This window comes from Ammospiza nelsoni, chromosome 2 (genome assembly GCF_027579445.1).
Source record: "Ammospiza nelsoni isolate bAmmNel1 chromosome 2, bAmmNel1.pri, whole genome shotgun sequence".
Lineage (NCBI taxonomy): Eukaryota > Metazoa > Chordata > Aves > Passeriformes > Passerellidae > Ammospiza > Ammospiza nelsoni.
In genome coordinates, this window is record NC_080634.1 from 13,451,115 (window position 1) to 13,475,040 (window position 23,926).

Here is a 23,926-nt window from a genome sequence, read left to right on the forward strand (position 1 = left end):
AAGATCAAAAGTAGCGTGCTGTGGCATAAGAATGTGTTTAGTGTAAGTGGCAAAGTTTTGATAGTGGAATGGAACCCCCTGGGGGTGGCTTTAGTGACATCTTTCCCAACCTAAATTATTTCCTTGATGGGGAGAAGGTTTGGTTTTGGTTTAATTTTTGCCTTTTTTAAAAAAAGCTTAATTGACAGTAAGTCAAATCCCCAAGTTCAATCTGCTTTGCTTTCAGCACTAATTAATGAGTGATCTCCCTGTCTTTTTCTAAATAAGCATTTTCATTTTTTAACAGCAAAAGAGGTTGCCTAGAGAGGCCTTGGTCTCCATGCTGGAGATATTAAAAACCTTTCTGGACATGATCCTGAGCAACCTGCTCTGCCTGACCCTCATCTGAGCATCCTTCCTCTCTCAGCTGGGCTCTGATTCTGTTCTGTGGAGGGCTCCTGTGGGTGGGACATCAGTGCCAATAAGCCACATTTTCCTGACACTCAAACTAAAAATTTGTGTCAATATGTGCTGAGTTCATCTTGTTTGCTTCATTTTTTTGTGTTTTACTTTTGTGACAAGTTGTTTGATGCTTTTAGCACACCCCAAGTAGTTCACCGAGACCAAATTCTATATAAAAATTGTACAAAACTTTTCTCCATAAGGTAGAAAAGCTGCAGAAGTTAGAAAGCGTGAGGGGTGACATTTCAACTCAAACTTTGCTCAATTCTTGCTGCAGTTGTGGGGTCAGGGTGTTTGTGTTTTGTTTGGGTGTTTTTTCTTTAGCTGCTTTTAGGTGAGGGAGGGTTGCTTGTTTCTTTGGGCTTTTCGTTGTTGTTTTGCGTGGTTTTTATTTTTTTTTCCCACCATATAGTGCTGATTATTACTGTACATGGCAGGCAACTTTACATGAATTTATTGTGAAGCAAGCCGATACAAGCGTCAAGGCCTATTCATTGTAAATAAAAGTTTTACTATCTTAATTGAGGCAGATATAAAGCACAATTAAAGTTATGGTGCAGTATGATTGCATTAGATATTAAAACACATAATCTTTCCTCTTCTCTATTTCCTAATACTTTTCTGATTATTTACCTATGTGTAGAAATTGAACCAAATGATCATTTTCAGGAGGATAAGGTGGGAGACATTCCCAAACTCACCATTTTGAACTCTCCTTTACTGTGCCCTCATTACTAGTTGCTTCTCTAATAAAATGTGTGTTCTGTTGATAGCAACAAAGGCACTTAATGGTGCCTTTATTTGGTCATTCCAGTACATGTAACTCAAAGGGAATATCACGTGTACTTGTGTATTTAAGTATATGTATATATAAGTAATAATTATTTTATATTTATTTTATATTATTTTATATAAATATATTATTTATATTTATATTATGTGCCTATATGTACATATATATACAGGTATAAGTTCTAGGTCAACACAAGGACCATGACTTCAAGTAACAAAGCATAGAAAGGCTGAATCCTACTACTTTCATTTCACCATAGAGAAAAGCTTATGTGGCCTTTGGAAGTCTACAAGATGCATGGCCACCCTTTAGTTTCTTTCATGAGGATGTCATCTTAGCTTTTGGTGATAAAAACCTCTTGTCAGTACTTGAACTTGCACACTCATTGATATTTTTCAACACTGCAGTTACCCTGGAGTGCTATCTATGATAAAACCTTTTACAGTATGGTCAAGCATTAAGTATTTCAAATAATGTTTTAATCTGTGAGGAGTCAAAACCATTTGGTATCTTTTGCAGAGTCTTGTTTTATGAGAGTTCCAATTTGTCAGATGCTACATGAGATCCCTTTTAAGAAAACCCCAAGCATTTATAAACTAAAAGCAAATTAACTACAGGGGGTATATTGTAGATTAGATCCTTTTGTAATACCATGAGATAGAGATTTGTGACATTTAGCCTAATAAAAGGTCATGCACTGAAATAATTCCTTATGATCATTCTTACTGCTTCACCTTTGGTGGTTTTTTTTCTTTCTTTTTTTTTTGCTTGTGTTGTTTGTTTTTTATCTTTTTTGGAGAGGGTGTTCATTTGTTTTGCTTGTGTTGTTTGTTTTCCCCTTCTCAATTCGTGCTTTAGTTCTGCTTCTAAGGTGAATATAAACTTCCACTGCAGCATTTTCATACATCCAATCTCAAGATTTCAACCCAGAGATTAAGAAGCAGAGATTTTCTTGACCTGAGAATTTTCATTCTTTTGAAAGATTCAATCATGATCACACATGAGGAAAAAAGGATATGCTAACACAAAACTGAAAAAACTGAAAATCTGTGTTTTCTAGTGTGATTAGTTAGTGAGTCAGATATTAACTAAAAATAGTAGCTTGAGAAACTGAAAAACATTGATTTGGCAAGCTGAATTTACTCTTTTCTCTACACACCTCTGCTGTATCTGTATTATGAATTGTTTTTCTTTTTTAAAACCTCTGTGAGATTTTCAAACTCACGTTTTGTGTTCTCACTCAATATTTTATTCTTTATAACTAATAATTTTTGTCTTAATTTATCTTGTGTACCCAAATATATCTTATTTTTGTCTTAAATTATCTTGTGTACCCAATATGTATAAATTTATCTTGATATGCCCAAATATGATCAAATTATCTGATTTGTTTTATAGTGTCTCCAACCTTCATAAAATTTGTGATACAATGGCAGCATTAGGGGAAAAAAAAAATCCTTTTCTGTGGTGTGAATCAAAGAGAAGCTGCATGTCCAAGCTTGCTGATCTCTTTGATACACTTGGCTTGTTCTTCCCATCTTGCAGAGAAGGAAAAAGGATGATGTGAAGGTGGCACTATCAGAGCTGACAGTGATGTACATAAAGTAGATTCCCCACCTCACCTTGAGCTCCCTGGCGCAGATTTTCAGCAGTGTCTCTGGATGTGAGTGCTATGGTGTGTCCATCCCTTGGAGCTGGTAGCTGCTACCACATTTTCTCTGGAGCACATCACTAAAAGTATAGCCCAGCTGTTAAGTTCAATGAGAAGCACAGTCCTCTGATTTCATGTCTCTATTACTGAATTCTGTTTTCATTTAGGCTCTAAAACTTAAAGTGGAAATTATCTGGAGTGATCTTATGCATCCTAATATTATTAGATATAATCCTAACACTTAATAATAATACTCATTGCAAATACTTTCTTTTTTAAAGTAACTTTTATGATGATCAGGACTTAATTAGCTTGGCAAGAAGGTTTTTCATAACTTAACTGTTGAGCAAGGGGGTTTGAAAACTCTCAAAGCTACTATGGAAATGTAATAGTAACTATGCACCTTTCACTCCTCACACAACTTCCTACTTAGAAGCCTGTTGTGTTGCATGGCTGTTAGTCTGGTGTTGAATCTGTTAAGAAAACTGTTGTCAAATGCTCCTTGAAAATCTAAGCACACAATATTCACTGAATTTTCTTTATTTTTCATTAAAAAAAAAATGTTTTCAAAGAGCTTCAAAAGGTTATTTAAACATGATCTCCTCTAGTCTGAATCCATACTTACTGTCATTAATCAAACTGCACTTCACTGACTTGTTTTTTTACCACATTGCTAAAGGTAGTTTATAAAGTTGTTCCTGTGTGACAAAAGTTTCCTGCTATGAATCCTTATGTCTTAATGTTTTCCTTCTTTCCTAAATATATTTATTTCTTTATTATCCAAACTTGTGCTCAGTTACTGGCTGTACCACTGTACTTGTTCTCGTGAAAAGGATTCTGGATTTAAGTTGGATCAAAATGTCCTTAACTGGTTCTGAACAAATGTATGAAGCTCATGGACGACTCATACATCACTCTAGAGCACGCTTCTTCTTACCCAGGGGTGGAAATATTTCTTTTATATTGCAGTTTATTTAACATTCATCTGTAGCTCAGTAGAAGAAAGGCAAAAAACCCTCAAGCTTTTGTGAGCCCTACACAAATAATTGCCAATTATTTGTATGGAATATTTTTTTTGTAAATGAGTGTTATGTAAATCCATAATATTCTGGTATGATTTTGGGTTAAATTTTGATATCAGTTTATTATTTGGATCTGCAAATCTGTCTAGATAATTGTACTTTCGACTTGCTTATGGAAGACTGAAGCTAGGTAACAAACATAGTGAATAAATAATTCATAAAGTATGAGATTGTAGAAGATACTTTTTTACTTAGTGTCTGCAGTGCTTTATAGAAGAGATATATTAGAAACAGATAATTTGAGTGATAAAAATCTCTATAATTGCTTTTTACCATCTTACTACTTAAAATAATCAAGTATTTTGGTGCCCAGTAGTTCAGTGAAATGCTTTAAAGGGTCTCACTCTGGTTTGGTCTGAGATTTCAATTTTTGAGGTTTTTTAATGATAATTCCATAATTTTTACTGTTTTTTTTTCTTGTAAATTAGCCCATATGAGACTTCATCTGGAATCTGGGCTCAAACCCAGTTATGATGTTAAAGATATCAGATAAGTTTAATAAATTAAAAACAGATTTAAAAGAGGCAAGTTACTAGACCAAAAATGATCTGTACAGGAGATATCCTATGAGATTAGTCTGAAATAGTGTCTGTGTAAATGTCTTCAATTTTGTGACTCCATGCTGATTTATTAGCTGAGGTAGAACATTTGAATCCAATGCATTCCTCTGCTTTTTGACCCCCCCAATTTGGTTCACATCCATCCCTCCCCATGGTGGGAGGGCCCTCACCTAGCACAGCCAGCTCAGGTAGAGAATGATTTTGTGGTTTTAGCTCAGCAAGATGAATGCTATGCTTAAATATGATTCTTCATTATTACAGACAGGAAGACAAAATTAGATGAAAAGGTTGCTTGTTCCTAATTCCCAAGATTTATCTGGCTGAAAATTGGAAGGGAGGATGTTAATTGATAACCATGTCAGATTCTAAAGTAGACTTTCAGTGAAACTATTGCTGGAGGTGGAGAGAGGGAATAGATCTTGGCTGGTTATGGTTACGTTTGCATGAATGAGGACATTTTCTGTGATAATGCAGTGTGGTCTTCTCTTTTTTTTTTGGTTAAAATTCTAGTAGCATCTGAAAATATTTTTTGGCTTCTTTCATATCTTTGCAATACAGTTCAACATTTCACAATGAAGAAACCTAAATATGAGGCAATTAATCAGAATCATTATCATCACATCATGAAATTTCAAAATTATGCTGCTGTAGGAGATAAACAATTATTATAGAGCATTTCTTATTTACTTACAAATAAAGCATATATCAACACTAAAAATTAAAAATAATTATTTGCTCTTTCATCTGTACTTCTTGCTTACTGAGCAAATTGCTTTTACCTCCAGTCCACCCTGCTTTTGAAATTTATCTTTTTATTTTGTTCTAGTTCCATTATCAAAACCCCTTCTGTCTCTTCTCTCATTACATCTTTTCACTTTGGTTTAGATTTTTTTTTCCTAGTTCTAAAATGATATCTTCCAAAAAATATGTTGTTTTGGACTTCATCCCATAGTCTTGATTTTTTTATAATTTTAAAATGCAAACTTTTTGAGCCGGTCTATGTCTACACTTCTGTAAGGAAATTATTATCATCTTACTCACTGGTGTGTGTAAGTGTACGCAAAGGTTTGTAAGTCCTTCATTGACTGCTGCATTCTATCCCAAAAAGCCTGAAAGAAATGCATTGTTAAATTTTGCTGATCCTTTCTCACAAATTGTGGATTTGTTGTTCTGTAATGTATTAATAATTATATAGCGCTAATAATTATATAGCTGTATATATATATGTATAAAAATCATATTTATGTATAAGAATAATCATATAGCTGTAATATTTTATTAGGTGAGAGGATGAGTACCTTATATTTTTGTTCTGGCTGGAGATTATGTCATATTTCTGTGTATTGACTGACCTGGGAGTGAAAACAGAAGTACAGCTTTTTCCTTGGGAATTACTTGGGCTTTCTTGTCCTGCCCTGACACCTCAGCCCTCTGTGAATAAGGAGGATGGGAGAGGGCAGACAGAAGTTAATTTTTTTCTGCTCCTGGCTGGAGAGATTTCTGTACAGCAGACCAGCACATGCTATATTTTTAGAGCAGATTTTGAGAAATGAGGCACCTGAATATGGCAATATTTTCATTCTAGATCATTAAATTGTCACAGAATTTCCAATAAATGTCTCCTGAATTTCTTTGGAGTCTGAATTTCTCAGGTGTTTTCACTTCCCTTGTGTATTTAGGAATGCCTCTGTATTACTGTCCATTGGGACTGTTGCATACAGCTTCCATTACTGCTGATGGCAACTCAATGCAAAAAATTCTCATTCATGAGAATGAGGATATATTTCTTTTCATTATTTTAGCAGGCATCAGTGAAACTTCTTTAAGAAATGTGTTCAGGAAAATTGAGTCCTAGTAATTTAACAAATGAGCATAAGCTTTCATAAATTATATTTAAGATGTTAACATCAAAGTTAACATTCTTGCTGCAAATTTGGTGCCTTTAATTTCTTTTTTCTCCTAGTAAATTGCTGTTCAACTCAGCTTTAATTTATAATAAAATAACAGTTTTAGCTTTATAGCCTTAAGGCATCCACAGAGAGAATAATTTTTTTTTTTTTTGCCTCTCCTTTGTTCAGCACTAACTGCATTAGTTTTTTAGTGCTTCCCCTTGGATCCAGTTGGGAGAAGAAATAAGGTGACAGTGGGTTGCACAAAGGCTTGACCTTACTCTTACAAGGTTAAACTAGGGAACATCGTCAGTTATAAAAGGTGGAATATTTGGTTCCACAGTTTTAATTCCCCTTTAGGCAAGCCTTTCTCTACTCTCTGTACAGACAGCCTGAGAGGATTAACCATCTTATTTTCACTTCTTCCCTTTTCAAGCTGTGCTTAATCACCAGAACTTCAGGAAGAATATAGGTGACATTAGCTGATTTTTGTACAAGTTTCTCTGACATATGAGGGAGGAAAATATGGGCATTTAGGGTGTTGACTATGAAAAATGGTATTTGAATTTAAATTAATAAAAAAATGAAGGTAAAGTTTTCAAGGGATATGGATTTTCAAAAGCTCCTCTACACAGTGGGAGGCATTTGCTTTGGAAAATCAGTAAAGCAAAAGAGTGAGCGCACATGTCACATTTTTAAATGAAAATTAGATAGAAAGTATAGAAGAGATGAGTATAAGGTATAAAAATGTGTAATTTTTATATGGCTCCGTCTTTAAGAATATGGTAGAACAGTATTTCTGTAGAGGCTGCTTTGTATAGTAGTGTGATCTCTGAAGACATGAGTACGTGGTCATAGCTGTTCACTTAAATAGAAAAATTGGTGGTTAAATTTAAAATTATTAAAATGAGACTGGTGACAATTTTTTTACAAAAAATGGTCTTATGGTGTAAAACTCTGCTTTCAGCAAGAAATTCTTGCCATCAGGTGAAAACAATATTTAATAAGAGCAAGAAGTAAGTATCATTATTATCTTCCTCCATCCACCATAGACCGTGTTTTAGGAGTATCCATGCTTATTCAGTAGGAAAATATTTTTCCAGATCTTCATAACATATAGACTAGTTGTGATTATACCTGTCTTCATTCAATAAAAATATTTAAGTATCAAAGTATCATTAAGGAACATTAACGTAATAATCTCTCCTTAGAATTTTTTTCTTTTAATACTGTTGGCAAAGAGAAACAAGTGAGGCTGCTCTTTACTTTTTTAAATTCAGAAGAAAATTCATGAATGCTTTCAGTGTTCTGAAGGGTTTTAAAAAAATAATTTTTGCAGATTATGCAGAAGGACTTTGAAAAATGTTTGTTCCTTATCAATGAACTGATATTACTGCATCTAATTCAGAAATAATACATAAAATTTCACAAGATAGAAGTTATTTGTATAATCATTTTGTAAATAATTGAATTTCCTTTAGTATAACCTAATAGGGTCAATTTTCTCATCCTCAGCAGAGGATATAAACAATACAATAGTAAGTTATTAAAGGTTGAGTTTACTCACTTGTGGTTATTTAAGGTGAGGAATCTCAAAGGACTTTTTTTTCCATAACTCCATGCTTGTAATTTTCTGAGCATGCCTTTAAGTGTATCCATTTGAATATCCAGTGGCTGCATGTCCAACATTTGATGGTCTTATCTGTTTTGTGTGCTAAAACCAGTGTGTGCAGTATGCAGCTGTTTTTTTTTTTTCTTATTTACAGTCTGAGACTGAAATTATCTAAAGGGCATGAAAGTGAATTATATGAGATGAGAATAGACCTGGATGTTTCCTAAAGTTTTAGTGGGTATGCATTTAAGTCAATCTCATTTTGTCTTGGCCTAGGAGATCCAGCCTTTATGTTTAGACTAACATTTACAGACTTGTATTCTAGTGATAGATCCAGACCAAAAAGGTTTTGCAACTAGAAGAGTGTTTCAGGACAAAAAGGAATCTAGATAATTTGAAGCTGTGTTAAGATTTGCAGTTGTTTTGAAATAGGTACCACTTCTCTATGGAAGTGACTCTGGGCCTTACATTTTGTTTTAAGTGCAAAAAGTAGCACTAGAACATGTGGTTTTACCTCTAAGTCATTGTGGAAGTGGGACAGTGGATGAGAGGGGAAGGATGCAATCCATGCTCTGGTTACCATGACTGAAATTAAACTTCATGAGCTTGAACAAAACACTTACTGTTCAGGGAGGAACAGCAGACAAACAAGTGCAAAACCAGATCTACCCAAGCTTGAAGAGAGTAATTAAGAGGAGAGAATGGTGAAATCCAATTAAGAGGGAAAGAGAAGGATCTGAAGAACTCTGTGAACTTAAATTTGTACATAGCAGATGAATAATTGCAATTATGTCATGTTCCCTGAACTGAAGTTTATGGACAGAACCTTTACTAAACAGCTTGCCTTTGACTACTAAAGTTGGTATTTGTGTGAAAGGAGAAGATTATTGAGGTTTAGGGCACTTTTGCTGTGGCCTAGCTCAAAATTTCTTTCCATAAAATATTATCTTGTCAGTTTGTCTAACTTCATTACGCTTAATACAAGCTTTGTGACTGGCAGCTGACAAAAAACAAAGAGGGGGGCGTTTGACTGAGGGGTTTTCTTAGGCCACAAGTAAGAAACAGGACTGACAATAGCTGCCATAATCTCTTTATTATTATCAAACAGACAGGTCTTTTGGGGTGTCTTTAAAAATTAGTATGCCCCTGTTGCTTTTAGAGGTTCATGGCCATTTTTTCTTAAGGTTTTAAAGGGTTGTATTTTTTAGCAAAAAAAAAGTTATGTGGTGTAGGAAGACTTTTTGATACAGTCTTCCTGTGTGACGAAGTAACGAACCAGTCTTTAATGTAAAACTTTTAGGATATTTAAACACATAAACTTCATCCCAGGATTGAGAGGTTTGTCTTCATAAATTAATCAATAGAATAAAAAGATTTCAAATACACATCACTTATTTCCATCTAAATGCTAGAACTATCCTTTAAAATTAATAAAGCTGTATGAAAATGACAATATTAGCATAGAAAAAAAATATGGGTACTCATTTTTCATGCATCTCTGCTCTTGTATAGTTTCATGCTGGTTTGTGTCCTCTCTTTGTCCAATGCTAATTTAATAAATTTTAAAAATATTTACAAATAGCCATGTTTTGATACTTGTAAAGGATACAGAAATAAAACGGACTGGAACACACGCAAGGATGGATAATCCACATCTTTGAGCAATCTTTTCTGATGCCTCACCATAATCTGAGGAAAGAACTTGCTCCCAACATCTAAACCAAATTACTCTTCTTTAGTTTGAAATAGCATGTACTTGTTAGGTGAATCAAGAAAAGGAGTTTCACTGCTCTGCAAATTTCAGTATCCTGGCAGAGTTTAGTGAAGTAAATTCATCCCTCCCTCTAGGAGGTGGTTATAGCAATGTTAAAGCCAACTCATGGTATTTATTGATTAATGCTAGTCATTAAAATAGGATTCACAAAACCATTGTACTTAGCATTGAATTCCAGTTCAACTTTTGAACTATATTATCTAAAACTGAAAGTTCGACAGCTTGCACATAGCCTTATGACAAACATGAGGATGTTTTTCCCACTTCTCTGTTGCTTATGGCACAGGAATGATTTAATTATTTTTTTCACTCTTCCTTTCTACTTTCAATTATTTTGTAGTTAAAATCAGAATGTCCCCAGCTGCCATCATGGAGAAAGGTAAGGCAGAGAACCCTTACAAGTATTGGACTTGATGTAATTTCTTACATCAAGAACATCTTTAGTGTCACACAGACTGGAATTCAAGATGTACGCGGAAAGAAGTAGGGCATCACCCCTCTCTCCCGCGCCCCCTTCCCCCCAAAAAAGGTTACTTTTATTCCTCTCTTCACCAACTCTCCTTTCATATATGACCAGAAAACTTGTGGAAAGCTGGTGCTGTAGCTGTGCAGTTGTATGCTAGTCAGAATTTCATGGTCTGTGATGGTACACAAATCAGAGGGGAAAATCAGATTAAAGGGGTAGAGATTAATGAGTCCTGCTCTACCAGAGCTCAGTAACACATGCAGAGCTGTAATATTCTTTCCTAAGACCTCTCTTGTCAGGATGGACTGGGTGTAAGGGATACTTTTTGTGATGATGGCCAACAGTAGAACTGGGGGACAAGCAGTGCTGCTTCCATCTTCAATTTTTTTGAAGATTTGTCTGGATAAAAACCCTGAGCAATCTGGTGTGTGCTTAAGGTTGATCCTCCTTGAATAAAAAAGTTGGACTAGACCCTGAGGTCCCTTTAACCTAGATTACTCTGTTATTCAGTGACCATTGTCATTAACCATCCTCGACCCTGGAACTCAGAATAATTCTTTCATCATGAGGCAGAAGTTGAATTTTAAATGTGGTTTAAAATCATACATGGGCAAAATGTCGTCCTTCATATAAAGGTTGAATAAAGAGAAGAGCTACCTCAGAATCACTTGAATGAACAAGTGTACGGTTACAGAAGCAAAAAAAATCCTTTTGAAATGCGGCCTCTTCCAAATGTTCTGCAAAATTTCATGCATATGCCACAGAATTTGTTTCATACATATTTTTGCTATATTGATTTAAAAGTCAGTGGAACTTGTAAAAAAAACCCTAATCCATAATTCTCTTTTATTCCACTCATGCAATTTCTGTTTATCTAAAGGGAATAGAATTGTTTTGTAACATAGTTGTATTTTTAGTAAGAAAACATGATTAAACTCCTAGCATAGCTGCATTTTTAATGAGAAAACATGATTAAAATCCTGAGTAAATTTAATACTTGAACTTATTCAGAAATCAAAGGGAATGAATGTACTTGTCTTTCTTTTGCCATGAACAAAACTAGGATTACAAAAGCTGGCAGAGAAAATTTTCAGTTACACTTTCATGTTAATTCTAAAGTTTAACAGAATGTTGGTTTTCTTCCAACGTGAAATGGGGTTTAACTTTTATTTAGTTTAACAAAAAAATGTGCATAACAGCAATGGCAGTTTTTTTTACAAAATTTCATGACTGAAGTATTAAATTGAGAAATATAAGCCTCAAGGATGTGCTTTCTTACCAAATAAAATTTTCAGCAAAATATTTGTGTAGTAAACCAATAATTTCAGATATGACCAACAGTGAAAGTAAGCTGCTGGCTCCAAGACATGTTATGGTCATTGTGTACCAAAATCCCAGTATAAAATTGAAAATCAAAGTGCCTCAAAGGCAAGAATTTCATAACAACTTCTACAGCTTTCTCAGTCTGACATTTCATTTTCCATAAACACGCTTTTGATTTGTTTCCTTCCATGATTCTTTTTCTCTGGCAGTCATTTGTGATTAATTACATCCAAGTCAAACATGCTCGAATCTCATGGTCATCCTTCCTCAGCACCTTGGTGCTGTGAGGTTCTCCAGGGGTACCCTCAGTGCTCTGCAGAGACAGGTACTTCTTCTGAAAGCTGTGAAGGCACTGAAACTTTGCTGAATGTGGCTTAATCTGTTTTTTCTTTAGCAAGGTTCTTTGATTTACCATTTTCCTTGTGTGGCTGCAGAGCTGCACAAGTGTTGTTGAACACTGAGTTGCAGAAGACAGTGCACATGATTCATGCCCCAAGAGCAGTGAGTCTTCAGAGTGACAGTCCTGCTACCAGAACAGTAACCACTGCAGTGCCATGGTAGTTTTTCCAAATGGAGTGTTGGTAACCAGAAATCATTTTACATGCACTGTAGCATTAATTCCTAGATTTCAGAACTATTTCTTACCTACATGAATAAGACAAAAGAATAAAGGAAATATAATCCTTATACCTGAAAAAATAATGTAATATCTTCGGGTACATTCTGAGGTACTCCAGAATATTTTCTTTGTGACAGTAATGTTTCCAAACACATTGCTGAAATGGCAATTAGTAGGATATAGTTTTAGAAGGGAGTTGAATTTCTTATTTCAAAGTGAATTTGGGATGTGTGCTACAAGCAAATCCTATGGAATGGAATCCCTACACATTATACTTGAATCTGTGGAATGCATAATCTTGGTGCATTTTGAATTAGTTTTGTCTTTGCCATACAACAAACAAGTAGCTGGTGAGTGGCTTTAACCATTGCCTTTTCCTTTTCCATATTCAGTGAATGGAATATTCCACAATGTTATGACAAATATATATATATTATGATATAACATTAAAGCCCTAAAAATTGCTGTATTATTGGAGGGGACAAATGAAATAAAGCAGATGTGGTTGGGTAAGAAGCAGAGAATTTATCTGTACTTCTGTTTTATGGAATCCCAAGTGACGTAAGGAAAGCCATCAATGGAACCAGCCAAACAAAAGGTATTCACTGAGCAGAAGGAAGGAAATGTGTGCCTGAGTTCTACAGATAGTGAAGAACAGGAAGGTAAAACAGGATTAAAAAGCGAAGGCAGGAATTTACCATCTGCCTGTTGAAATTCAATTATTGAATTGAAAAATTGAAAAATGGAAAACAAATTCTTGAAGTATTAATAAAAATTCTTCTTCAAGTCACTGTAGGATTTTGAGTTACAGCTGATTATTCTGAAAATGAGTCAAAATAATATTTTCATTTTTAAAATTTCTATGTACATCTCAAATGTTTGAATGAAAATGGAGTATGGCAGTTTTATTAAGACTTGGTCTTGTTTGCTGCATTAAATTTGTTGATAATAGTGCAAATTTGGAATAATTTAAACTACAATTAAAATCTGATTAAATATATTTTTCCCTACTGCAGCAGTATTACATTATAATTTAAATGTAAAAAGAGAATTCCAGTTTTTATTATAGATATGTGAAGGTAGTACATTGATAAATATGAGAGAAACAAGCTTCAGAGGTATATTATTTTTTTTTAATGTTGCAGTAAGGGAGATATTAAAGATAAAAAAGTCTCAGTTTAAAGACTAGTACAGTTTTTAAATTGGCTTTTAATTTGTATCACGCTAATATATGCCAGGATTCTCTTGGAAAGGCTCCTTTACAAATTCGTATATCTGCTATTAGTTGTTATGAGTTCTTTAATTCTGGCAAGAATTTTCAGTGTGTGTAAATGATAATAGATTGAAATTTACTGAAATTATCAGAATAACATTGTTAAGTGTGATACTATTGATGTGAGGCTCCAAAAGTGATTGAAAGACTTAAAATAAGGACTATCTCCATAAATTTAATAGGGCCAAAGAATAACATATTTTTTTTTTCCACTTCTTTCTTGCCTGATGCTTTTCTTTCCTTTTTGATGCCCTTCCTAAGCAATTTTTATTAGGCTTTCTTCTTGTCAGGAAATAAAGCAGAGGAAAGGAGAAGAGAAAATGTTATTAAGGAGAAGTTTTTAAAAATAAGGTAAATGTTTCTTGGGACTTTAGATCTTAGATGTTGAAATACCTTATCAAACAAGCTTTAAAGATGTGATTGCTAAAGAGAACTTAATCTATTCAGACTTATTGAGTGTGTGGTTTTAGTGTATCACACTTGGCATTGAGCGCAACATTGATTCTCTTCCTAGCAGTGTTGTCATTTCTATTGTGCACTTGCCAGGTTTTTATTTCCCTTGAAAATTATGGATTTTTAGTCTCTTAACACCATCCCAACATTGTTTGCTTATTGTTACTAGCTATTTCTTGTATCTGGTAGCACAGTTTGTGTGCAGGACTGCTTATATACAACAGGGTGGGAAATTGCTTGGTAAGATGTTAGAAAGTTCTCTACTCTCAACTCTCAAATATGTCTTTTGTAATCTGATTTGTTGCCAAATGCTTCCTGCTTAGTTGTCCAAGTATGTTGTACGGAAATATATTGACTGAATGAAGCATAATAAAATAATAAGCTGTTTACATTTATAATCTTGGCAGAAAAATAAATTGCAAATAACATGTATTATGTGATTGCATTTGTTTTGAGGGGGAAAAAGACAATGGAATGTCTTTGATCCTCATAATCTTCTCCATTTGCATCCATCTCCCAATCACAGTCTTTTTAAACATTTAAGCAGTATGAAGTGAGTATGTCCATAGTAGAGGAGTACTTTGAGGTTGTTTATTACTGGGAAAGAGGGGAGAAATCTATAGCACTATTTTTTTCCTCTCTGAAAAGTTTTCCTTGACTTAAATTGATGTAAGACACAAATAATTTGTGGGAGGATGCAGAGAAGGAAAGTGAAAAAGGAATTTCAAAGCTCTTTTTATTAACCTTCTCAACTTTCAAACAAGAACAGAGAAAATAAGAAGAATAATTTGTATGTTTCTCAAGCCTATATGCATTCAAAAACTTGTGTAGACAGAAATGCTGTTGAAAGGCTGACTTTTCTTTTTTTTCCCAGTTGACCATGAGACAGGTTGTTTGAATTTTTTTTCTGGATCTCCAATATACTTTTATGCTGACAGAAATTCTTTCTAAATAACACTGAAAACCCCCCTCTAAATAATCAGAGTCGTTTAGTAAATTGGCTTGTGCTGCTAAATATATTAGTGTTAGTTCAGAAAAAAATCAAAATGTGGCTCTTAAGATAATAAAATTAAAAAGTACTTAAGTAGCCTAAAATGTTCTAAATTGGAAATAATCCCTTCATTCACTTGCATAGAGCAACTTCAAACTTCTTTCTCAGATGTGCAGGTTTCTTAACCACTTTTTAAGAATTGCTCTTTTAAAAAATTACATGATCAGTGTTTTTCTAGCATTGACAATGATTTTTGTTCATATTGATATGTTAACAGATGAAATTTATTTATATTTTTTAATATATGTTTGGGAAGAAAAAGCACCACTTCTTTACCAGTTAAGAAGTTAACATTTCTCCTGAAAATAGATTTTCCAGTTTTTCATTGTTATTAATTTGCTTTGAAATTCTTTCAGTTTCTGAGCTGTTATTTTATTTTTTTAATGCCAGCATGGAAATTTTCCAGGATTGCAGGCTTCTTTGTGTCTCCCCACTCACTGTTCCTCCTCCCAAATATGCATTTTCTTTCATTTCTTTTAACCTGACAAGTTTTCCATGTGGTAATTATTCTGTTCTCAAACATATTTTTTATAAATCAGTGCTGAAATGCCTTTTAGTGAAAAACTTAAATTAAAATCATGTTGAAAAAGACGTAGATTTCTGACAATAGTTTTCAGAGGTCTTTTTGGCCTGTAAAACCTGTGGCTGTGAGAAGGGCATTTGGGAGTGTGCAACAGGATGTGCAAGCCATTGTTGGGTAGATTTTAGGTCACTTCTTCCTCCAATAGATCTTTGTATGTCCCATGTTGGCATCTACCAACTACATTCAGTTTTTAATTGAGTTTTTCTGTTTAACTTTATGTGCATCAGTGGATATTCTTTCATATCTCACTCTGTATCAGATGAAAAGCTCCTGTGTTACTATTAGTCTCCCCAAGTAAAATACTTCTTTTAAAGTTTTTCAGAAATAAGTCTATAATTTCCCTCTTTAGGTACATCTGGTCAAAAGGATTACTACTTTGACTTTGAGAAATGGGTTGGTACTTTACCTCATGTGTAAGAAATAGCTGACATAAAACAATAACAGAAAATTTTGCAATAATGAGATAAATGTACTGACAATAATAAACATGAAGCAATCAGTGATGCTCAAATGCTTCCTGGGTATAATGGCTAACTTTAATTATTGACTGAGTTTTAATTAGGAAGCATGTGCTATTGATCTGTGCAGTGGCAAAGCCTCAAAACTCATGGGTATAAAAGAACTAAGGATGATGATCTAATGGTTCTTGTTTTGTTTGTCTGGAGACATTTATAATCCTTTTTACACACAGATTCTGTATTCTAGTACTGTGTTGTTTTCTGACGTTTGAATATACGTCCTTGTATTCTTTCACTTTGATTAATTAGCAGTGCAATTTTGCTTTGATTAGCATAGCAGTACTTTTCTATTGTTTCTGGGAAAAGATGGAAACAAAATTTTTTTTTTTTGGAGATGAGCTTGAAGCAGGTCTAAATTTTCCAAGTCCATCTTGTTCACCTTAAGCCTGAATGATGTGTGAGTTCTGGCTGTTGGGAAGACTGGTAGTCAAAATGGAATTCACATGGGATTTCAACAGTTTTTAAATCCAATGAAATTGTAATTAACTTTAAATTTTCTAACAATTATGTTGTTCAAAGATTAATTTATTAATTATGTTTACAGACAGTAATTTGGAGTATGCTATTAAACATCTCAGTGTCAGTACTACTGTTTCTGTTACAAATTCCATATGTTTGCATGCTCTGCTTTACTTTCTTGAACTGATTTAAATTCACATGTACAGGAGTTAATTCAGGAGCCTCAGGTAATTGTTCCTTAAGAATTTTTTGATGATGATTTTGGATTGTGTTGTAAACTTTCAAATCACTCTTAGGCCTGTTCTGCCTTCGATGCAGCTATCTGCGAGCTCTGCCATGGTTCTTTTGAAGCCATCTAGGCTTAACCTATTTTTTTCACCCCCAGTTATTCTGATTATCTTGTGTGATTATCAGAGATAGCCATATGGAAGGGTTTGCCTCTGACCACATTTTCCTCTCTTCAGTTCTCAGTAATCTGATACCCTGCCAAATCGAGTCCATAATTTCTGTACTAACTGTCATGGATGGATGTTCCTCAGCTTGCAATACCTTTTAAGGCTGACAAATCCAATACCAAGATCTGTGTCGTGCTTAGTAATAAAATTATGAAACCTTGCCAATTCATCAAGCCTGTGACTCCACCAGCACTTTGCATGACCACAACCAGCACATTTATCTTTAGTCAGAAACTGAACTTCCACTGAAAATACCACAGTGAAAACTGGGCAGTGGTATTAACTTTCCCGTGCTCCTTATTGGAGAGACAAACTTGTTTTCTGTATTCTTGAATATCCTATTGATTTCTCCAAAACAAAACCAAAGAAAAACCCAGTCCTGCTCATTGTAAGTGGGCTGTTCCAACAAACTTTGCCAAATATTTACTGCAATGGACTTTTCAGCATCTGTCTGAATCTTGTCTCCAGTTCCTTTTCATAATGGGAAATACAATTTTAAGCCTTGTACAGTATGGAAAAGCTTTTGTCACTGGACATCCAAAGCCTTGAAAATTTTCAGGAACAGCATGAGTCAATTTGATGTAGCTTTGTCTGGCTGACATCAGTTCTCACCTCACCTTTGATCTTCAGCCAGCATAAAGAGTTTGTTTGAAAGTGCTAAGAAGGAAAATACATATGTAGTTTAGGAGAGGTGATTTTTTTTCTTTTTTTCTATGTGGAATTTTGAAATACAATCTCTCTGCAAGAGGTGACAATGGATGCTCGGAAAGTTTTGGGCATTCTTGGGGTAAAAAATTATTCAGCATTTTCTCTTTTGTTACAGGACTATTTTTTTCAAGACTGTCAGTTGGCAGAAATTTCTGAAAAAGTCCAATTTATTACACATCAGAGTTCTGCCAAGCTTTTCAAGTGCTGAGTGGACATTTGCACCAGCATTTATCCAAAAAGCACCACAATACTATGAAATCACCTGTAGTGAAAGGATATTGATCCACTGAAGTCCTATTATTTGGAATAATTCCAAAACAACTTTAGTATCTTTAAGCTTGTTGAAGTAGGAAGCATTAGGGTGTGTGGGATAAAGAGTTGATGAACCATGCCTCTGTGTTCTGAATATGCACTGTTCCTTTCAGAATACTGGTATCCTAACAAAAGTGTTCATTTGTGACCAGAAGTCTACATACCTTCACAGTACCGTCAGACTCAGGGAATGGAAAATTAGTAACTGTGTTTGGTTTCATAGATAGTTGGCTTTGTTGAGTTCTACACCTTCAATATTCATTTAGAACTAATTGGTCTGTTGGATGCTGAGAAAAGAGTGGGGCAAGCTGGTAACACACATCAAAAATGAGGCAGTTTATCCTAATAATAAACCAAGTCAGCTGTTTAAAATTCCCTCCACCCTTCTTCCAGTCTGTCTATTGGCAGAGTGGCCAATGATTAATTTCTGTTCATCCTTCTTGGGTTTTTGCCATGATATAGTCATTAACTGAATACTGTGTGACCCAACCATCATCAGAGATTCATAAAATCCCCAGCTTCTAATGTGGCTACCATTAACAAAAATAATCATCATCAACTGACAAAAACCTGCAACTTTATAATTACTAAAAACCCACCATCAAGGTGAAGGATGGTTGGATTCAATGTCAGCAGCACTGCAAATTTTAATTCTTTCAATGCTGCTCTTTCATCTTTCTCTTTCCATTCTCTACCATAACCCCAGTGCTGCTGGTCTGGTTTGACACCTCAGCAACAGAGATGAAAGCTGACAGTGAGCCCAAGCTACACATAAATGCTGTGACTTTAGCTGTAACATTGAAATTTGTTGCTTGTGTGGAGTGCCTATGAGCAAAAAAATATTTTCTTTTTTTCCAGTTTTCTCATAATCTAATTACTCTTAGATTGAAACGTTTCAGTTTATTAAATAGCAATTTGTGCTGTTTGTCTGCTAGTATGTTAAACTTCTCTGAGTGTTTGAAGTGAAGTCCCTTTACTCGACCAGCAGACCTCAGTAAGTCAGAAGCCTTTGCCAGGTAATCCTCACACCTTTAGGAATCTGGAATAGCTAAACTGTGAAGTTTAAAATAAAGAGAGAGTTTGCATGCACTGGAATGTAGTGGCAGGCTCCATAATTATCTATTGAACTTGATGTCCTGGTCTGCACAAAACTTAAAAAAATATTGGTAAATCTAATGCAGAAGTGCCTGCAGCACTGCTTTTAGTCTAGGGAGTGAGGAGATGACTCATTTAATTACAGGGTCATATTTCTAAGTGGCTGCTGAAGTGTCAGAAGCCACCAAGCCATGAAATGTGAAAGATCCTGTGGCTGGTTCATGGAACTCCACTCACATCTGACTCTTCAATTCTGGATATTATGCTCTTCAGCTTGGCACTTAGTGCTCTGCTGCCATGGACTCCAATCTCTGTGCCAGGACTGCTGCATATTTCCTTTCTGCAAGAAATGCCAAAGCTCATACAGTAATTACATAAATCACAGCATTTTAAAGCTACCTTAGTGGTACAGTACTGAAAGAATAAAAATTTTACAAAATTCTCACAAAAAACTGGAGGTAAAATTTCAAATCTTATAAAATATGTATTAGAACATTTATTTGCATCTTATCTCTTCCATGGGATAAAAAAATCATTGTTCTTTTCAAAGCAAGATGCTCTGGTTTAAAACACTGATAGTTTTTTGTTGTTTTCATCTGTCATTGTAATTACTACACTAAGGCCTCTTAAATTCCATCCATTTAAGCCAATATTTGAGCTGAAGGAAATGGTTGAAATAATTCCTATATTTTGAATCTCCAGTGTTTACTGTAATAACTCTATTATTTTATACAGAGCACTGAAGGCTCTGTGTTGCCTTTGGAAGCTGTTGAGAAGCAGATGAGGATTTTACAGCTAATACATAAAGTCTGAATGCTTCCTTCCTAGGTGGAGGTTTTAAACAGTGCTTTTCAATTCAGTTGAAAATCTTAAATGCTGTTAAATTTCTAGGTACTTGAGCTTTTGGCAGCATGGTGATTTTAAGTGGAACTTAATAACTATATTTCTATATTGTGATTTACATAATATAAGGATAAAATGCAAATAGGTTCTTTGTAAGTGCTCTTGCAAAGTAATTGAGTTATTCACACTTGTAGTGTTAAGCATGGGAAGATTTTACCTTTTCCAAGCCAATGTAGTAAAAGGCAGCAAAAAGCTGTTTACCTGCAAACCCAGCAAAGAAATAACGAGAGAGAAAAATATTTTCAAGGGGATTAAAAAAAACCAAACAAACAAAAATCTTGTATTTTTTCCCCTTAAAGTAAATGGAAGAGCCTGTTTCAGTCTTGTGTAGGCAAATAAAGATTTCAAAGAATTAAATGTGTTCATGGGGAAAATAGTTTACTAATGAAATATATAAAAATGAGGAACTACTAAATTTTAGTTTCATTGTGTGACAATAACATGGAAAGAAAGCAGATTCACATTTAGTATACTGGAAAATCAATGATCCCGTTCCTATGGACTTTCTGCAAGAGTTATTGAAATACAAGGCATTAAGATCTAATCTAGTAGTCTTTGATAAGTCATTATAGTATTTATAACTTTAACACTTAAATATACTTGAGAATTTTATTTTCAAAATATTTTCTTTATAAAGAGCTGCAAACAAGGTTCAGTTTTCAAAATAACTTGGCTTGCTTGCTGTGCAAGTGTTAAACGTAAAAAATATTCATATGGTTAAATAATATTTTCATTGTTACAATTTGTGACATTCTGTTGTAATATTAAATAGTGATAATATATTATGAGAAAAAAATCCTCTATGCTGTTTTTTTCTTAAGATTTTTTTCCTAATATTGTCACTTAAATGCATTTAACTTAATGGAATTGATGTGCAATGCAGTTTTGCGAATACATAATTCGTTTCTGCTTCACTGAAAGCAGAATACAATTAAACTAACAGAAATAACAAGTAATAAACCAGGAACAATTGAGAGAAAAAACAGTAAATAAACAATAGAGTAATAAAAATGTAGCATTAACCATGAGAAACACGGGCTTAATGATCTTTCTTAAGAAAATAACTAAAATTCTGGAGGCAAAATTCTGTCCAGAAATCACTAATCCTCTTCTCCCTAAGGATGTAATGCCCGTGTTGAGTTTTAATAGTTGTCTGACTATAGGGCTGTTGCTAACAAACCTCATTTAGAGTGTACCAAAAGAACTATGAGAAACAAAAATGGCCTCTAAAAATTTATAATTCAGGTGCACACTTAAGATATACTTGAAACAGAAATTCACACGCTTTTGTCAGTTCTCAAAGTCCTCATTAAAATGAGGATCATAAGCTGCACATGAAAGATGATTTTTTTACCATTTGACAGTGAAGATTGAAGTTATGGTTGATAAAAATGCAAATTGTTTTTGCATTTGCCTTTATGAAAAGCACGCAGAAATAATGTTTATAAAACAGGTATTCCCTGTTCAGAATAATTTATTTTGTTGTGATTTAAAACAGATATCATTCTCATGTCCTTGTGAGACTTTAAACTCACTCTTCTCACCTAATTCTGTACCTTCCCCCTGCATATTTTTTCTGTCCAAGTTTCTTGCCCTTCCATTGCCCCATTTTCACTTTAGAGACTTTTTTCTTCAAATTATGTACTGTACATGATTGAGAAAGAATTGTGACTCCACTTGGTCAATATGCAAATAAATTCAAAAGTTTAAGGATGCTTAAACCCATTAAATTATAACTAAAATGTATGGGGTTGTTTCAAATCATATGATTTTGTCATTGAATCAAATACAGGTGCATTTGTTTGCCAGCAGTGGAAGGAATATATGTATAAAATATTTGTTGTGGCCTCACCTTCAGAAGGAGAAAAGCAAAAATGAAATGATCAATCAGATGTGCATTTATTTGTGCACAGTGCTGACCTGATGTAGATTTGTGTCTGAGCAAAGTTATGAATGCATGTTGTACCTGCTTTCTAGTCAGCATTCAAACCAGAGTGGGGACATTAAGGAATGTCAGGCACCAAGTGGCAAAGTTTAAATTTCATCTGTTTGAAATTTCAATAGTAATAGTAATTAAAAAAAAAAAAAAGTTATTTTTCTTTTTTTTCTTGATTCAATGTACTTGGGATACCTAAGCCAGCATCAGGATGCTGGCCTGTCCACTGGGTTTCAATGTGGTGCCTTCCAGGGATACCAACCCAAGATCAGCATATTTTATTTTTATTTTGAAGGGGGACAGAAATTAAACTAAGTTCCTCTGAGGAACACTTTTTTGATTCAGGTGCTAGAGCTCACTTGGTCAATGCTCGTTTAAAGTCCAGAAGGAAAAGCAACACAGTCTTGCTGATGCTGGCAGATGTTCAGTCATGGTTTCCTAAGCAGTTTTATGTTTTATATTTCTTATAAGGTGTTAAAATAAGACAATTTCTTTCTTTGAAGCTTCAATTATGAATAACAAGGCTGAAAACATCCTACAAACATAGAAATACTAGAAATGAAAGATGAGACTTAGCATTCTTCTGAACTGGCCACAGCTTAATCAATGGAAAGTAGAAGAAAACAAATTCCTGCAGTTAAAGGGCTCTGTAGTGTCTGTGAAGAGAAAAAATCCAATCTGAATTCCAATCAGCATGCCATGTTAATAATGGAAAAAACAGATTTTATTGATACTCAATCAGAACTGGGCTTTTTTCCAATGTGGAGGAAGAAACAAGCAGGAAAATATTTTTATTATGTACTTTAGTGTTTGTTAGGTGAAATAGATCTTGCTATTAGGTAGAAAGATTCCATCCATAATCATAGAAAATATAAGATATTTGGTTCAGCAGCACAAGTGCCAACACACATTTAAATGGCAAAGAGGCCATTATTGGTATAGGATCATGACATTGCTTAAAAATAGTCTGATTTATTCCTTCTCTGTTTCTGGACTGAGTACATGGTGTTCATAAAGATTGAACAAGGGAACAAGGAGGAGGGAATTTCTACTGGATATGTAGAGCAAACTAAATGGAAACAATCAAAAAAAATGTGTTTCTGTGGGGTTTTTCTCAAGAGAAATTATTGGCTTCTCCTATAGTTTATCCATTCAGAAAAAAATACTGCTCAATATATGAAAAATTAACTTAACATGAAAAGCTTTTATTAAAGAAAATATAAACAAAATTGCGAAGTAGACTACTTTCAAAACAATTCCCCATTTTATTTCTCAATACCTCCAGTTACAAAGAAACCCAAAATTGCTGTTAAATGAGGTTGATTTGAGCTGACTGTTGGAGAAAAATCTGGTAATATGTCTAACTGGGGTTAGAATTAGGAACCACAAGAGAAATATTACTGACATTTATCCTGACCATTACCTGGTCATTGCCCAATGAAGGAACTGTGAAAGCAATTAAAAAGTGATTTAAACTCATAGTTCCTGTTCTTTGTTCACAGTAGCAATCTCATAACGAGCTTAATGATTAAGTAAAACCTGGAATGCAGAACAGATTCCTAAGTTCCTTTTAGATGATCAGAATTTGATGTTTTTTTAATAATAGCAGAGTGTTTGTATTTATTGAGGTGCTTCCAACTTTTTCCTCATTCTTTATTCCATATGCATCTCCTTTTAGCTCATAGAATAGCTGTAAAAATATTCTTTTTGGTGATCTATAATTGAAATGTTGATGTTATAGATGCACATCTGCAGACAAGTACAGTTGGAGAAATATGGAAATAATATAATATATTATGGAAACATAATCTATTAATGTTAATATTAATAATATTATGGAAACAATATGGAAAGCACAATAAATTCTAAAAAAATTGTGAAAATACTCTCATTTGATTCATAGTTTAGTTTCTTCACGTTTTGCACTAATGAATAATGGTAACTTCAGCACAACAATTTTATTAGTAATT

General features: G+C 34.1%; 1 protein-coding gene across 1 annotated transcript in view; it reads left to right on the forward strand.

The window, feature by feature from the left end:
• Positions 1–23,926, forward strand: part of NCAM2 (neural cell adhesion molecule 2) — a 272,795-nt gene that overhangs the window by 47,773 nt on the left and 201,096 nt on the right. The gene's annotated exons all lie outside the window — the stretch shown is intronic.